Below are 19138 nucleotides of genomic sequence, written 5' to 3' on the forward strand. Positions count from 1 at the left end.
CTGTAGTCCCAGCTACTTGGGAGGCTGAGGCAGAAGGATTGCTTTGAGCCCAGGAGTTTGAGGTTGCTGTGAGCTAGGCTGATGCCACGGCACTCTAGCCTGGGCAGCAGAGTGAGACTGTGTCTCAAAAAACAAAAAAACCAAAACCGAGTGGTTTATTTAATAATTTCTAAAATATAGAATGAAATTGTTAAAAATGCTGTCAGTGGGCTATGACCTAATACAATTTTGCTTTGTTTTCTTTTGAGGGTCTTTGAGGGGCTCTGTGGCCCCGGTTAGAGTACAGTGCCATCATCATAGCTCACTGCAGCCTCCAACTCCTGGGCTAAGGTGATATCCTCCTGCCTCAGCCTCCCAAAGTGCTAGTATTACAAGCGTGAGCACACAGCCAAGATGTTATTTACTTACTGCACATACCATGCTTGTCCTGTATTACAATGAGTAATGAACAGTATACTATTTTTAGACAGCTTCACTACATAAAAGCAAATGATTAACTAAAATCCATTTTAATAAAAGACCTAAAGTTACCAAGAGTTAAAAATTCTGATAACTGCAAAACTATTATAAATAGTACATACTGATATTTTACTTATCTAATATTTATTTTATAAACACAAGTTGCTTGTGTATGTTTCTATATTTGTTTTTCTAACAACTATATACTCCTGCAAAGAAAGTGACTTCAGTCCTTTGTAATATATGTTGATTAGCATAATAAAGTATTTTTGGACTTTTCCCCCAAGATCTCACATGAAATTTTACAAGGATTTTTTTGTTTGTTTGTTTAAATTTACTTACTTGGTAATATGGTCAATGTTGGCAATTTGCTTCTGGTTCTGTATAATCTCAATGGCTGCCCAAAGATGCTGGATAGCTTTTGTATCCGCCTGTCATCTTTTTGTTAAATGTGCCATGAGCTGTTTACTTCTTTAGCTGTAGTAATACATAAAAACATAAGGGAAAAAAAGATTACAAATTGAATTATTATTAACACAAGCGAGTAACATCATCAGTGCCTCTTGACTACTGATCATACCAAGGTAGCAGGTAGCTCTGCCAACTTTCTGCCTCATTCCCTACCATCCACCTCACCACTTTCTTCATACAAGTTACCATTTGCTTCGTTACTTCATAAAAAGTGAGAGTCTAAAAATGAAAGGGTTAAGGTTTTCCCAAGGAGAACAAATGGCTACCTTATGCCAACATGTTTTTTTAAATAAATTTAAGTTTTATTCTAATGCACAGAAATATTACAAGACAACATTTATCAATAATGCATTGTTTGTAATTTGATCAATAGAAAATGGAATTTAAATGCCCTAATTGTTTGTACTTTGGTTTATTATAATCATGGCTTAAAAAACCCAATTGTATATGCATATATTGATAAATGAAAGCATTTCAATAAAATAAAACCATGAACAGAAAATGCAAAGAGTATTAATAGTTACTTCTGGGGTAAGATGGGAAAAGCTGGCAAACAGGATACCAGAGGGCCACAAATTATTAGGAACAATCATATTCTTGAATAGATGTTAGTTTCAGGGGTATTTATTACATTATTAAGAAACAACATTGCTATTTTATTCAAATTTCAGTATTCTGGATTAACAGAAGAACATAGTCACCCGACCTCCAGATGATTTTCCACCTGTGTCTGGCAAGACTGGGGAAAACCCTGGGGCTACACTCGGGTGTCTGATGACTGAGGGTTTCACAGAAGAGGCCTCTCCTGACTCAGCTTGGAGGGACTCGTCTGTTAGGAACAGCATGAGCCTAGGAAACCTTCATCACGAACCTTGTGTTAGATCATGAGCCCCAGCATTTGGGAACAACTGAAACATATCTCTAAATCTTACAGATTATAATACTGTTTAAATTCTAGGCCTTAAAAATACAGTAAACATTAAAGCTTCTGGGATTCCTAAAATCTCCTTGCCCGGACCTTTCCCGTCCCATAAGGGAAGAAAATGAGCGAGGGAAGCTCATTCTCAGCACTTCACTGTATTCCATGATTGCAACTGAGCCCTGTGAATCTCCTCTTTCCCCACCTCCACACTTCCTTTCACAGCCCCCTCAGTCCTCCCTTTCCTTGACAAACCCAAGTAAACCCCACAGTTCAACCAACTGTAGATCAAAAATATTTGAGAAAAAAATTGTATCTGTACTGGACATGTACAGACTTTCTTCTCTTGTCATTATTCCCTAAACCATGTAACAACTATTTGCATAACATTTACATTGCATTAGGTATTATAGGTATTATAAGTAATCTAGATATGATTTAAAGTAGATAAGAGGATGTGCATAGGTTATATGCAAATACTACACCATTTTATATCAGGGACTTGAGCATCCATGGATTTTGGTACCTATAGGAGGTCCTGGACCGAATCCCCCACTAAGGAACAAGGGACAAATGTATATGTATGTATGTATGTATACATGCACACACATACATACATATACACATAAACACAAAGATGAGTATACCAGCAGCAATGAGCATACCAGACATCCAGACTTTGGTTTCTAAATACTATTCTCCTCAAAAGGAACCAGAGAAACGGCTAATTTCAGGGCTCAGGCAGGGAAAGTATTGAATAAGCCTAGAACATCATGTGCCATAAAGTATGGAAATTCCCAAAAGATCATGGAGATATGTCAAAATGACACTGGAGCTAACCAAGGGGCTCCCACTGGCTAAATCTGGGACAATTTGAACATCAAAGAAATGATATAATGAGAGCAATTGTCTATAACCCATTGAATAAAATAGGAACCTAGGAGCCCATACTGATATCAATTAATAAATAAATGGGGGGTGGATACAGAGGCAGGAAAGCTTTCCCTTACAATACAAGGTCAACTAATAAATGTAGAACGATGATGGAAGGGATGATTACCATTTGGTAACCCTTATAATAATTGTTTTGGTCAAGGAGCAAAACTGGATACTAATATAAATGGGTGAAAGTGTGATCAGGAACAGGATTTTTACATAGTCTCAAAATATCTCCAGACAATATTTATTCATTAACTTTCCATTGCAAAGTCTGGCAGATATCATCTTACCAAATGATAAAAGTAAATGTCATCAGCAATGGGACAAATCAACATCATGTGCCTTCTGATAGGATGCATTGAGAAGAACACAGCATCACTTCTGTGGTATTCCTGCCAAAAATGTATGTCCTGAGTACATTGGTGGTATAGTGGTGAGCACAGCTGCCTTTCAAAATGCATGTCCTAAATCCAGTCATGAGGAAACATCAGGCAAACACATACTGATAGACATTCTGCAAAGTAATTGGCCTGTCCTTTCCAAAATATCAAGGTCATGAAAGGAAGGAGAGACTCAGAACTGTTCAAGATAGAAGGAAACTAATGAGACATGACAGTTAAATGCAACATGTGATCCTATATTGGATCCTAGATCTATAAAAGACTTTATTGGAGAAAATCAGTAAAATTTGAATGAGGTTTGTGGATTAGAATGTGCTATTGTATTAATTTCCTGATTTTGATGGGCATAATGTGATTCATGTAGAAAAGTGTCTCTATTTTTTAGGAAACAGACATTGAAGTATTGAGGGGTCCTGTGACATCATATCTGTGACTTACTGTCAAATGGTTCCAAAAAAAATGACTTGTATCTACAGAGAAAGAGAGAGTGATAAGGCAGATATGGTAAATTTCTAACAACTGGGAAATCAGGCTGAGGGAACACAGGATATCTTTGTACAGTTCTTGAAACTGTTTTGAAGAGTTTAATTATTTCCACTTTAACAGTTTTGAAATATTTTTAATAACCCTATTGTAACATCCCCTTCAGCAATTTAATTCAAGATCAGTATAAAATAAGAGCATGAAGCTAATAAGAAATAAGTCATGCACAAAGGAAGAGAATTTATAAAGATAAATAGATAAGAGTTACTAAATATATTAAGACCTATGAATCTTGGATGCTATTTTTTAATTACATACTAAATTTTACTGTTAAAGAGCCATGGGGGGCCAGAAAAGTCCTAAGAGGTCTTTTCTTCATATATTTTTATATTAGGATCAAGAATAAAGTACAATGATCCCAAGAGGATTATGTATCAGAGAGTTCTTCTGGAGTTAACTCATATAAGGTTTTTATTTTATTTCGTCATAAAACAAGTCAAGCAAAAAAAAGCCTAGCTCTCTTTTTCTGCTGTGACAATGTGTCTGGTTGTCATCTGTGGCATATGTATCACACTCTGTAAACCTGTATCTTGCTCTTGCCCTATAATCCTATCTTTCTCTCCTCAATAAACCTCATTTCCATGCTTGCCTTACAAAAAAAAAAAAAAAAGCCTAGAGAAAACATCACCAGGACTTAATTTTGGACGGGGAACGAGGGAGAGGCAAGTCTCAAGGACAAAGCTTCCATTTCTGGCTTACACGGGGTACTGAAGTAAGGACTGTGGGATGAAGACTAAGTTTGCAGAAGGCAGTGGTGTGTGCGTGTGTGTGCTGAGTTCAGTTTGGGGCAGACCAAGTTCAGATGCCTTTTAGAAATCCAAGGGAAGATGCCAAGCAGCTATGTGGAGATACAGCTGGGGAGTTCAGGAGAGCACATGCTGAAGATCTGTGAGACACCCAAGAATAGTAACCAAAACCATAACTGCAGATTTGACTTCCCTAGGATAGAATATGGCAGAAAGAGACCTAGGCCCCAAGAACTAAGAGCAAATCCAGGAGAGCTATCCTATAGAAATCCAGTGAAGATAGGGTTTCAAAAAGTGCAGAGTATCACTGAAAAGTCAAAAAGCAAAAGGAACTGAAAAGTCCACTAGATTTAGCAAACTGTTGGTCACTGGTGACCTTAGCAAGAGTAATATTATTTTGTTGAAATAATATTGTTCCAAATCAGATCAGGGTGGGTGAAGGAGTGAGTGACAGGTGGCGAAACTGAAACAGAAATAAGAGCTCTTCCCAGAAGACAGACTGAACAAAGGGAGGAGGCAGATGGGAAAGGACCTGGAAAGAGATGAGAAGGCACAGGAAGGTCTATGGTTATGCAAATTTTATCCTCATTTTAATTCAAATACGTACATATGATTTTTCAAAAATCAAACAATCCCAAACCCTGTACCTCTATTGCTGCTACCCTACGGCAATCCCTGCCCTCTATTTTAGTTTTGTTTTTTGGTACTTACCTCTGTATTTATAAGCCCTACCCTTACCTACTGACGTCCTACCTCAAGTCAATTAATCTCTTCCACATACACCCACCCCCAACAAAAATGCACATACACTATCCTTCCTCTTATCTTCTCAATAAAGTCATACCCGACTTTCTAATTAAACCAGCATTCACTGTTTTTATTTATCATTTATTTATTTATTGACAGAGTCTCGCTTTGTTGCCCGGGCTAGAGTGAGTGCCCTGGCGTCAGCCTAGCTCACAGCAATCTCCAACTCCTGGGCTTAAGCGATCCTACTGCCTCAGCCTCCCGAGCAGCTGGGACTACAGGCATGCGCCACCATGCCCAGCTAATTTTTATATATATACTTTTAGTTGGCCAGATCATTTATTTCTATTTTTAGTAGAGATGGGGGTCTCGCTCTTGCTCAGGCCGGTCTCGAACTCCTGACCTTGAGTGATCCACCTGCCTCGGCCTCCCAGAGGGCTGGGATTACAGGCGTGAGCCACCGCGCCCGGCCCAGCATTCACTGTTTTAATTACCAGGACTACGTGCTGACACTCACAACTGCTCTGAACCCTTATCGCATCTCCAGTGCTCCAAGACCCAGTCAAGACATTTCCCCAGACACAGAGCAGGGCAACTGTGGGCTCATCTCCTCTATTTACTTCCTCTCGGGACTGCAGTCTTATACTGCCTATTGCCCAGTGCCGGAAAACAATAGCCTTGTGTATTTTACCCAGTTTCATCATGGAGGGTGGGAATGTAAGTCCATTAGCAGTTGCTCTGCCATGGCCAGAAGTAGAAGTCTAGACTGTCTCCTAGTACCCCTGTTTCTAGAAGGGCATCACCCACTTTCAAGACAGTCTAAATGAGAACTGTTCTCATTTGCCCTTTTCAGAAAACACACCTCAAGGCTTTTGCAGTATAGAAAAAGGTAGCGAGCTGGCTGCAGGTGCTAGGGAAGGACTCTGCGCATGTAACTACCACAGACTGGGAGAAATCACCCCATTCTCAGCCCCTTCACTTCCCCACCCCCAGAGGGACCTGGTGCCTCTAATTCTTGAGATTTCCATGGTTTTGAGGCTCAAACTGGCATGTTCCTTGACCTTCCCTCTCAGGCACTTACCTTTCCTGCTAAATCAAAAGACACTTCCACCACTTTCTTTCCAGTTTCCAAAATGTCATCTTTTCTACACTCTAGTCTATCTCATTCTTTTTGTCTCTATATATGGATTCACACACACACACACACACACACACACACACACACCCCAACACTCATTTCAATAGGGTTTCAGGAAAGAATGCACATTCAGTCAATCATGTTTCAACAAAGGATTCATTTCAAATACTAAAGGCTTCAAAATGCTTGAGATCCTATAAAAAGATTCAGTTGAGAGGATGAGGTTGACTATATAAGAGAGGAAAGACATACATAAACTTTTTTTAAAGCCAGAAGATCAAATTCAAGCCAGAGAAAACATAGTTTTTAATAAGAACAAAAAAAGTATATCACATGCAAATTAATAACTTTGGCCATATTTGAAAAAATTTATTAATATTTATAAATCTAAAGAATCCTAAGGAAAATAATTATCTTCTCCTAAATAGAAATTCAGGAATATGCCATAAAATTATTGAAATCAATGTAAAAGAATAGTGAAAAGAAAGTATTCAATTTTCTCCTGGTTAATCATAAAGAGTGGAGAACTATAAAGGGCTTCTCTGTTAGCCTCAAGTATTTGATGCATAAAAATGTCCTCTGTACCTATACAACCTGCACTGTACCTGCCAGAGCACAGCACAGTTCCCATAAGAGTTAGTTTGTTTTGACACTTTCTTTACATTCTGTGGGACAGAGACCCTACACCATTCAGCATGGGATCCAAGCTTAACATGGAAAAGTCTGAATTTAATAATTCCAAAACACTGTACAACACTGTATCCTGGGGAAGCAAATAAATCTATATAAACAGAAATTTTGGGTGCAGATTGCATAATTCAAATTTTTGCTTTCTTTCTTTTTTTTTGAATCAGAGTCTCACTATGTGGCCTGGGCCAGTGTACAGTGGTGTCATCACAGCCCACTGCAACCTCAGACTACTGGCCTCCAGCGATTCTCCTGCCCCAGCCTCCTGAGTCGCTGGGACTACAGGCGTGTACCACTACACCTGGCTAATTTTTCTATTTTTTGTAGAGACAGGATCTCGCTCTTTCTCAGGATGGTCTTGAACTCCTGGCCTCAAACAATTCTCCCACCTCAGCCTCCCAGAGTGCAAAGATTACAGGTGTGAGCCAAATTTTTGCATTCTGAACATGTCAAAAACACTATCACATACAAAAATGACCTAAAGCAGTTTGCTGTCTACACATTTCTCCATAAAAATGGAAGTCTACAAAAAATCATAAATTATGGAAGAGATTTGAGTTGTAATAGCTTATCAACAATTTACTACATTAAAAAGATGAGTATATCACGTTAATCTAAAAATTTTAGAACTACATTATGAAACCTAGGCTGTTAGTTTCTCTACTTGCTATAAATTATTTTGGTTTTATCCAAAGTGGGTTATGTGTCCAAACCTAACAAATATTAAGTTACAAACTTCCTCCATTAAAAACTCTAATATTTTACACTTCTAATAGAAAGCAGCCTATAAGTATATAAAGCTAAAATTTCAAAATGTAAAAAATTCTTTATTCACAGGAAGGAAAAACTCTTTCATAAGGAAGAATGTCATTTACAAGCAAAAGGGAGTAATAATTATTAGTGACTATTCATTTCTGCAGGGACAGAAAGAACTAGAAGGAAGTTAAAAGGTGTTTTTTTTTATATCTTGTCATGTAAAATTATGATTAAATATAACATAAATATCTCCCTATTCAGCAAAGATAAACAAGTATTCTCATAAAAATATAGCTAAGAGCTGAAAATAGTTGCTGTTAGACAACACTACTAATTTTGCATCATTTTGCACTCCACGTTGTTGGGCCAGCGAAGTTTTTTACCAGTGATCTAAATCAATACTGCAATTGGAAGTTTATGGAATTATAAGCATAATACATTGTATTTTTGCGATAACTTTCTGGTTTGTATTGATTAATGATGGTCATTTCTAAAGACTTTTCCTAAAATGTTTTTGAATACTTAAAAAATAACTATTACTATCAAAGAAAATTACTCTCAGTTGTCTATAGCAATTCATAACAAAAGCACACCTAATTTTGTTTAATGGACATTAAAGAAAATAGGAAAAGGGCCCAGTTCTATTAAAGTGCGTATTCCCGTTAGTGGGAAGTGTAAAATTTTGCTTATTTCAAAAATTAACCTAGAATCATTCATCCAATGTTTTTGAGCACCTACTATTTGCTAAGCACTGCTCTAGGTACTCAGGATATAGTGGTGAATGATTCAGAAAGGTTCCTATACTTATATGGCTTAGTGTTAATATTTGAGGCTATTGGGGGAACAGACAATAAATGTGAAAACAAAAAGATGATTTCAGATAGTGACAAGTCCTGTGAAAAAAAGAAAAGAAAAGGAAAAAAACAGCAGGCAATGGGGAGTGCCACTTTAGATTGGGTGGTCAAGGTTGCTGTGGTGGTCATCAGTGTTGTTCACTAAATACTTCTAGTTGTCCTAAGCAACAGCAGTATTGCACTTGTAAAGGAAAATCAAAACCTCAGGACCCTCCAACTCCTTATGCCAAAAGGGAAGGTCAAGCCCAGATGCTGAGTCATGCAACGCCCTCTTGCAAATGAATAGCTGTTACTAACACTGCTGGCCAGATTGCCACAGAAAGGTAAAGGGCTTCAGGCATCTACATGGACAGTTCCCACAGATCATCCATAAGGACACTGTTTGCTGGCCGCCCATCAATGAGGACATGCAAATTGTAACTTCCAGGTCTGCAGGCTAACTCTAGCTCCTAAAACTAAAGTCCACTTTGATTCCACACTAATAATGTGGATTACAAGTTTATCTTCCCAAGTGCAGAACAGAGACAAGACCATTCTTTCTTCCAGCTACCCAGGGACATCTTCATAACTGATTCTTCCTTTACTCCCTTTTCTCTTCAAACATTTACCTAATCTTGTGTAAAATGAAGATTTCCTGGCACTAACACAAGAATGTCACCATTTGCATCATGGCCCACCCTCTCCCCTTTTTTCTTTCTATATGCCCTCACTCTTTAAATACTGAGTTTCCAAATCCCTCTTCAGATAGCACAGGTGCTTCTGTGGTTTGTCCTTGAACTTTGGCTTCGTAACCCTCCACTGATTGAGATCTTTGCCTGGCCACCTATTTGGGTTGTCACACTTCCCCACAACCCTAAAAAAGTGATTTATGACACTTGGCATTTGAAGATTCATGAATCTTACTCTGATTTGCTACGCTTTTTCTATATACCACGGGCAATGGCAATGCCCCAATGGTGGCTGCTGTCAGCCTCCTACCAGAATGAGGACCATTTGAGGCAGAGCTCCCACTAACCCATGATGGATGGGTAGAATGAGCATGACCCATTTTTTGAACCACTGAGGTTTGAGGTTGCTTGTTTTGGAGCACAACCTAACCAATCCTGCCTATCATAGAAAGTTAGGGAGATCATAAATGAAGTAAAACTTAAATGATGAAAAAGAGCTAGACACACCAAGGGGAAAACACATGCAAAGACATAACTGAGAAAGGACAGTGGCGGGAGCGTGGCGAATAAGGAGAATCAGTATGAAGGAGGTGGAGAACTGTACTCAGATCAGGCCATGCAGGATTGAAGGCAGACTGTGGGCAGCTTGGGCTTAATACCATTTTGATAGGTGAGCAAGGTGGGGATTTTAAGCTGGAGTGGGTGGGATGGGCATTGGGAGGCTTTTAAGGGAAAAGCTACCTAATGAATCATGAACAGGTAAAGTCCCTTTCTACCACCAAATTCCAGTTGCCTGATCTCAGGCGCAGACAAGAGACCAAACAGCACCTTTCTGGAGAAATTAAATGATCCCAGAGAAAGAATTTTCAGACACTGACATTTGAAGGAACCTAAAGAAAAAGCCATCTGACCACCTGACATCCCAACAGTAAAACCCACACAAAGAATGTCCAACTAGCTTCCCAATGTCTCACTCATAAATACAAACAGACAGCCAGGAATCACCAGACATTTGAGACCAGCTTCTCCACAAAAGAGAGAAAGAGGCCACATGGAGCAAACAGAATAAATATAATTGATATCATGGAAAAGTAAGAAATGGAATCGCACGTATAAACCATAAATAGGATACTCTAAATAGAAATATTCAAAAAACTTTAAATATGATAAACAAATTCAGTAAAAGGGTTAGAAAATAAAATTGAGGCAATCTTACACAAAGTAGAAACAAAAGACAAGAAATACACAAATAGGAGATAAGAGAAAAAAACTTTGCGATACAATATCTGAATAACAAGAGTTACAGAATGAAAACGGGAAAAATTATTCAAGAAAAGTACCTACCAATGAAAAATAGGCATCTGCAAATGGACAAAGACCATGAAATGCCCAGCATATGAATGGAAGGAAGCGCACAGCACATCCACCTGGAAAGTCAAACACTGGTGGTAAGAAGAGGTGAAAGGCTCCGCAGGGTGGGTGACAGGAGAGGTCATAAAACAAACTGGTATCAGATTTCTCAGTAGCAACCTGGAAGCTAGAAAATCATGGAGAATGCCTTTTAAATTAAAAAAAAAAAAAAAACAAGTGGAAGATGAAGATGTGACTCAATTGCCACAATCACAGGATAAAACTTGAACACATGAGAAGTTGCTTCTTATGAATGAGCAAAGAAAGTGGTTTCTTGAAATAGAATCTACTCCTGGTGAAGATACAGTGAACATCATTTAAATGACAACAAAGGATTTAATAAATTTAATTGATAAAGCAGTAGCAGGGCTTGAGAAGACAGACTCCAGTTTTTTTTTTTGGAGACAGGGTCTTGCACTCTTTCCTGAGCTAGAGTGTAGCAACATCATCATAGCTCACTGCAACCTCAAACTCCTGGGCTCAAGCCATCCTCCTGCCTTAGCCTGTTAAGTAGCTTAGACTACAGGCACATGCCACCCCACCCAGATAATTTTTCCATTTTTTATAGAGACAGGGTCTTGCTATGTGGCTGAGGCTGGTCTTAAACTCCTGACCTCAAGAGATCCTCCTGCTTCACCCTTTCCTATGACTCAAAATCCAGAAACAAAGCAAGCGAAAGGCTGAAAAATGGGACTACCACCACATACACACAAAAACACAAAAAAACCCCACAAAACCTAAAAACAAACAAGCAAAATTAAAACCTTTTACATGTCCAAAATACACCATAAACAAGGTAAAAATATGCATGACAAATGGGATAGGTAAAAGTAAAAGAAATTTTTGCAAATTAAATTATGAATTAAGGGTTAGTATCCTTGGTATGTTAAAAAACAAAAAAAAAGAAAGAAACCTCTAAAATTTCAGAAAAAGCCCCAAAAACCCAATGAAAAAAATGAGCAAAAGATACGGACAAACAGAAAACACAACATGAAAGGTCAAGTTATGGAAAGACAATTTCTCTTAGAGGAGACCAATTTCTAAACTACATCTAATATAGCATTTCTATTTAATACCTATCAGACTAGCAAAACTATAAACAGGGATTCTCATATAGCAGTGGTGGGAACAGAAAATGTCCCAATGTTTATGGAGGGGAATGTGGCAATAACCACCAAAATTACATATGCATTTTCTCTTTGACCCAGCAATCCCACTGGCAAAATCACAAAATGATATACATACACATTCATGTCTTATGGCAGTATTTGTAATAGTAAATCCACAAGGAACTGGTGGAATACAGTGCAAGGCATCTACACAGTGGAATGCAAACAAACTAGAAAAAAGAGATCATATCATGTCAAAAGGCAACCAAAGAAAAAATTTAATGGATAAAATGGGCTACGTCAATATTAAAAACTTTTGTGCTTCAAAGGACACCATCAAGAAAGTGACAGCCACAGAATGGTCAAAAAGACCTGCAAATCCTACATCTGATAAAAGACTTCTACTCAAAACACATAAAAGGTTTTTACAATTCAATATAAAGACAACCCAACTAAAACATGGACAAACGATGTGAACAGACATTTATTCAAAGAAGATCAACAAACAGCCAATAAGCACAAGGATGCTCAACATCATTAGTCATTAGAGAAATGCAAATGAAAATCACAATGAGATGCCATTCCCAACCACCAGGGTAGCTATAGTCAGGAAATCCGGACAATAACAAGTGCTGACAAAGATGAGGAGAAACTGGTATTCTCATACATTGCTGGTAGGAATGTAAAATGGTACAGCTGCTTTCAAAAGCAGTTCAGCAGTTCCTCAAAAAGAAAACAGAGTTGACACGTGACCACAGCAATTCCACTTCTATATATATGCCCAAAAGAACTGAAAATATATGTCCACACAGAAACAGGTACATGTATATTCACAGCATTATTATTCATAATAGCCAAAAAGTGGGAAAAACTCAAATGTCCATCAACTGATGAATGGATAAACAAAATGTGTTACATCAGATGGAATATTATTGACACAATGAAACATTATTCGGCCATAAAAAGGAATGAAATAGTGATACATGCTACAACATGGATGAACCTTGAAAACGTTCTAAGTAAAAGAAACCAGACACAAAAGGCCATATATTATATGATTTCACACATATAAAATGTCCAGAATAGACAAATCCAGAGACAAATAGTAGAATAGTGAGTGCCAGGGGCTGGGGTGAGAAGAGAATGGGAGACGACTGATATTGCATCTGGGGTTTCTTTTGGGGGCAGTGAAAATGTTCTAAAATCAGATACTAGTAACAGCTGTAAAACCTTGTAAATATACTAGAAACCACTGAACTGTATATTTAAAGAAAAAAGTCACTGGAGCCAATTTACATGTCACTTTGTTCAAGTGGGGAGTCAGCAGAGGATTATTTTTGTAGCTTCTATTTAAAATTATCAATTTACAAAGAATTTTCAATGATTCCTGATTTTTCCATGTGTCTCCCCTTCCTTTGAGACTTTCCCCCACCCTCTAGGAAAGTTTTCATCATTGTTACTGTTACTATCAACTTTTAAAAGTATCTGTTATGGACATTTTTCAAGCATACAAAAGTAGAGAGAATTATATAAGCCTTTTGTGCTACAATAGTTCATTAACATGTGCCATGTATTTTAAATCTAAATTATTTTCCTGAAATTGCCAAGACCCAGGCCATAGCCTGAGGCATGGCTAATCACTCAAACCTGCCAGGATGGTGCTGGGCCAGTCATGTAACACTTTCAGGCTAACTTTGGGTGAATTCTGGCAAACTATTTCCTTCACTCACAATGACATTTCTCAAATTTCCCCTTCACTATCTTTGAAGATAGGATGGGCAAGGTAACTAGTGACCATTACATCACCTAAGGAGCAGGGTTCCATAAAAAAGGAAGTGAAAGAGTGAAAACAATGCATGTCGTTAGACTGTTTCAGCTTTTGTCCTTTTTCACAATAAAGTGCCATTCTCCTAAGTGATATAATGTCTAGTTAAAGGGTAAGGCTTGATAAAGTATAAAATCCATCCCCATATACACTAAAACATACCCAGAATGTAGAGTACAAATATTTAAAATGCAAGGTAACTGAATATATTTAGTTATACTTTACTAGTGTGTTGCTCTTCCAAATGTAAACTATATTTTTAAAATAATAACCAGTTTACTGCCTTGAAGCAGTTCTCAGGCCACAGTGCAGGGACAGAGAATCCAAAAGGAGTCTGAGGACTGAGTTGCAGAGACAGAGACCAGAGACTGAAGTGGCCAATTTTCAGTTTAGCCTTTTTTCAGAGAATTCAGATTTTTCAAAGCCAATTATTTTCTATGATTAATACTTCAGAGTCTTTTGCTTTCCTATTATTTACAATATTTAGGATAATTCTATGAAATGGTACCTACTTAAGAATACTGACTCACAATAGTATAGCCACCTAACATTTTCTACTCTGTTCAAGATCAAATTTTATAAAAATATTCTCTTTAAAATGTAATTCTAACAGCAGCAATTAAGAATATAATTCTTGACTGTATCTGATAATCTGAGACTGAGAAAATGATGTGTATTTAGAAAATTTGACTGAACACACTTTAAAAACACAGAACTTTGTGTGTTATCCCCGAGGCAAACTGAGAAGACAGAACACTAACACCACTGGGAATCCAGCCACCTGGGGAAGGGCCATGTCATGCAGTGGGAGAAGCAAATAAAGAACACGGCCCAGACTCTGCTGAACACCCTGTCAACAGTGCCAGCCCAGGGAGGCTTCCCTGTCACTTCCCAGATGTCCCTCCTCCTTTAAAACCCATCTGCCATGCACCTTGACTTTGTGAAACTGGTGAATTATGAACCTATATTAAAGAGGAATTAAAGAAACCTGTGGAAATTATCACAACTGTCTAGGTCCTAGGATCACTATGAAGCCTCAAAATGCTTGTATGAGAAATACAGTTAGTGAGGAGTGAACACAGATATTGTCCAGTAGTGGCTGAAGCCACAGTAAGTCTTGCAGCTCAAGGACTTCTTCCCAGGGCAAAGGAAGTAAGTAATAATCTTCTAGAGCTCAGCTGAAAGACTTTGAGTCTCCTCCTCTGGATGGCCATACCCACTGAACCACCTGTAGGTGGAAATGCCACCCCCAATCTGAAGGGACAGGAAGAATCATCTGAAACCCAGACAAAGGCCAGGGAAAAGAGGGGGCTAGCCAGAGAGCAGGGCACAGCCTGGAAAACTTTCTGAGGTTGTCTCATCATGGACTGCAGATGTGACCCCAAGATGGCTGGTCTGACTGCCCTAGGGAAAGGCTTTCAAGCTTTTCTGATTTTCGTACAGGATTATGAGGAATCCAGAGCACTGAGGGCAGAAGGGGCAGGAACACCACACTGCTGCTTTTCAGTCCAATTACTGGAATGCCCAGACATTCAAACTGGATGTCAGCCTATCTCCTGAATATTACCTACCTCAAGATATGGTACGTATTTACCTGTGATTATAGCTATATCTGAGCCCATCAGGGAACATCAGTCAATGATACTTTTGCTATCCATCTTACCTAGCAACACAGTAGCATTTCCGAGGAACCTGAAAAGACTTAAGGCTTTCTTCCAGGATGCACTTATTTTTCAGGTTGTGTTTTTTTCCCCCAGGTTGCTTTGATTATCGTCTTTTTTTCCCTAGGAAACTTAATTGATCTGATTCTTGAAAGAGAATTTCTGAGATTTAGAGCTAAAGGTCCCAGGGTACACCATTTTCTATAATCTATTCCAAAAAGAAATATTTAAAAAGAAAGCATGAATACCACTTAGAAAAATAAAAAATTTGAAATGTAAACATTTAAAAAAGTGTAACTTTTTTTTTTTTTGAGACAGAGTGTCACTTTGTTGCCCAGGCTAGAGTGAGTGCCGTGGCGTCAGCCTAGCTCACAGCAACCTCAAACTCCTGGGCTTAAGCGATCCTACTGCCTCAGCCTCCCGAGTAGCTGGGACTACAGGCATGTGCCACCATGCCCGGCTAATTTTTTCTATATATATTTTTAGTTGTCCAGATAGTTTATTTCTATTTTTAGTAGAGACGGGGTCTCACTCAGGCTGGTCTTGAACTCCTGACCTCGAGCGATCCACCCGCCTCGGCCTCCCAGAGGGCTAGGATTACAGGCGTGAGCCACCGCGCCCGGCCTAAAAAAGTGTAACTTTTAAAACTTAGAGCTTAGATCCATCCCCAGAGATTCTGGTTTAATGTTTTTATAAAACAAAATTTAAAAAGCAATTTAGATGCTTACTCATGATTGAGAACCAGCATGCTAAATATTGTTTCTTCCTAATGTGACTTGTGTAGCACTGTCACCTAAAATCCCAAAGAATTCATTTAAAACAATACGGTACAAATACTACTGTAACTAAGGCTTACAATAGTACATTTTTAATCAGCATTTGTCTAAAAATACAGATGAACCAAGAGAAAGTCCAACTTTATGTTAGAGTGCTGGCGTTTGGCTTTTAAGTCACTTGAAAGTAACTGGGACTGGCCGGGCGTGGTGGCTCACACCTGTAATCCTAGGCCTCTGGGAGGCCAAGGTGGGTGGATTGTTCAAGGTCAGGAGTTCGAGACCAGCCTGAGTGAGACCTCGTCTCTACTAAGAATAGAAATAAAAATTATCTGGAAAACTAAAAATATATATAGACAAAAAATTAGCCTGGCATGGTGGCACATGCCTGTAGTCCCAGCTACTCAGGAGGCTGAGGCAGTAGGATCGCTTAAGCCCAGGAGTTTGAGGTTGCTGTGAGCTAGGCTGACGCCAGGGCACAAAGTGAGACTCTGTCTCAAAAACAAAACAAAACAAAAAAAAAAAAACAAAATAACTAGGACTAAAACTAATTTTATTTGAATAGTCCTTAAAAAAAATAAAATTTAACTTTCAGATGATTCAAATGGCAGTTTCTTGCCTGAAACAAACCAACATGAATATTAATCACAAGTAAGAGGCTTCTTAAGATTGTGTAGAACATGTATGTGAAGAGTGGTAAATAAGTAGGTATTTCAAGAGAAACATTTCAGGTATGTTGATATTAAGTGATATTAAACTTGGTATTTCCAAACATATAAGAGAAATGATAAATTATAAGTACAGTAGAAAAAAATTACTTTAGACTTTATATTGTCTATAATTTAAAAAGACAACATCTCTAATGGTAAATACACCTCCTCCCAAAACCTATTAAATTTGCCATCAATGGAAACCCCAAATAAATTATTCTTATTTTTTGACTGGACAGTTAAAACAGGCATATTTTATATTAATTGGGGAAGTGCCCCATGTCAAAATTCATTTGAAATTAAGGACTTGCTCTCTCAAACAGCATTTTTCAGATGCACTTTTGAGATACAAAAAACAAACAATAAGCAAGTAAATCAAGAATCTACAAAAAGAGAAAAGTAAAAAATTCATAATAGCTTTCAAGTTCAGAGAGCTTCTCTATACTTAGCCTTTGTTAAAAAATTTCTTTTTAAAAATCTTTCCATAGCTATCAAATATGAGAAAATCATTTAATAACCCACTGGAACATTGCTATTGATGGCTGTCAGGATGCTCTGGATCTGTGGATGCTATAACTCACTTGGTCTGTTACTCTCTTCACCACATGCTTCTCATGAAAGGGTATTTTATTTTAGATGACAGTGCACACCTAATGGAATTCTGAAGCCTTAGCATTTACCGCAGCTTTCAAGAAATTAGCTATTTCAATCTAAATTGAACTTATCCAGTAGAAGGTATGTTAAAAGATTCCTCAAGACAATGACTTCCCCTTTGAAGACAAGAATGCTTTAATGTTGGAGTTAATTCCAAGTGTTTTCAAACATTTTTCTCCATTACATAAGTATTAAAATAAAGATCATAGGTCTCCCCACCTCCACTGCTCCTGCCTCAAGTTATCTTTATAACGTGAGCTACCATAGTGACAGCAAGAAAATGAGCCAATTACCCACACTTGTTCTTAGATTGCCAGCTATCATCACCAGTGAAACTGGAATTAACCAGAATTTTATGTGTGGAATGTTTTGATTACCAGGAGTTTCCTAATATCCCTGCCTTTCCACTTTCTGCTTCTGTAGGTAGAATGAGCATAGTTTTTACATTTTGTTAATATTACATACTTTTGCAGACTTATAAAGATACATTGGGAAGATGAAGGCATATCAGTACAAAGACCCAAGAGGTTGAGGGATTTTAGGGAGACAGACTAACATAACATACTACAGCTTTGGTAGTCATCATACACATGGATTGAAACCAATTTGATTAACTCTGTGTGAACTTGGGTACCAGCAATTTAACTGTGTCTCTTCCCTTATTGTAAAATCGTTATAACAACATTCCCCTCATGATGCTGTTGTGAAGACTAAATGGAAAATATACATTGCCTAGTATGGAAGATGCTCAATGATGGACATCTTATAAAAAAGACGGTAGTGCCACAGGCACTGTTTGTGATAAAACCTAGCTTGCTAGAAACTGCTTGCAAAGTGGACTTGCAAAGTGATCTGCATAGTCTAATGTGCATAGTCAAATTAAAATGTATATAAGTCAGATTCTCTTGCTATAAACCATAGTATCTAACTGAATTTTTTAAATAGTATTTTTAATCCCACTTATGAGAATTAATGTGACAAGCTCTCAACAGAAACCCATTGAAAAATATTTGTATATCTTGCTTTTATGTCCATATGATAAACGCTTAAACTAAGAAAGAAGATCCTACATTCTTTGAATTATATTTTAAATTTATTTAACATACAAGCTGACCAAACTGGAAAAAAAAACACTAAAACTTTTAAATGGGTGTATGTTTCACTTAAATGCTCAGATAATATCTGGAGAACATAATATATGTTTGATATTTAATACAGGTCTACTTTTTAACAGAGTACTGTAAAAAATTAACATAAGAAAGTTGCTTTTAGGCTGGGAGTGGTGGCTCATGCCTGTAATCCTAGCACTCTGGGAGGCTGAGATAGGTGGATTGCTAGAGGTCAGGAGTTTGAGACCAGCCTGAGCAAGAGCGAGACCCCGGGTCTACTAAAAATAGAAAGAAATGATCTGGATAACTGAAAATATATAGAAAAAATTAGCCGGGCATGGTGGCACATGTCTGTAGCCCCAGCTCCTCGGGAGGCTAAAGCAGTAGGTTTGCTTGAGCCCAGGAGTTTGAGGTTGCTGTGAGCTAGGCTGATGCCAGGACACTGTAGCCAGGGCAACAGAGTGAGACTCTGTCTCAAAAAAAAAAGAAAGAAAGTTGCTTTTAAAAACCCGCAGGTGGTTAATACAGTAAAATCTCAAAGTTACAAATTAGAATAAAT

At 38.0% G+C, this 19138-nt stretch overlaps 1 long non-coding RNA gene across 13 annotated transcripts in view; it reads right to left on the minus strand.

Annotated features, from left to right (window-relative positions):
• Positions 1–19138, minus strand: part of LOC123649317 — a 68717-nt gene that overhangs the window by 6197 nt on the left and 43382 nt on the right. For 6 of the 13 annotated variants that reach the window (XR_006738977.1, XR_006738972.1, XR_006738969.1 and 3 more), the window contains one exon: positions 802–936. This is a non-coding gene — a long non-coding RNA (uncharacterized LOC123649317). Of the gene's footprint in view, positions 1–801; positions 937–3078; positions 3319–10672; positions 10756–10858; positions 10866–11983; positions 12127–19138 lie in introns of those variants that run through there. The other 7 variants (XR_006738973.1, XR_006738971.1, XR_006738965.1 and 4 more) reach the window with 5 other exon arrangements.

Source organism: Lemur catta, chromosome 13 (assembly GCF_020740605.2).
Source record: "Lemur catta isolate mLemCat1 chromosome 13, mLemCat1.pri, whole genome shotgun sequence".
NCBI classification, from domain to species: domain Eukaryota; kingdom Metazoa; phylum Chordata; class Mammalia; order Primates; family Lemuridae; genus Lemur; species Lemur catta.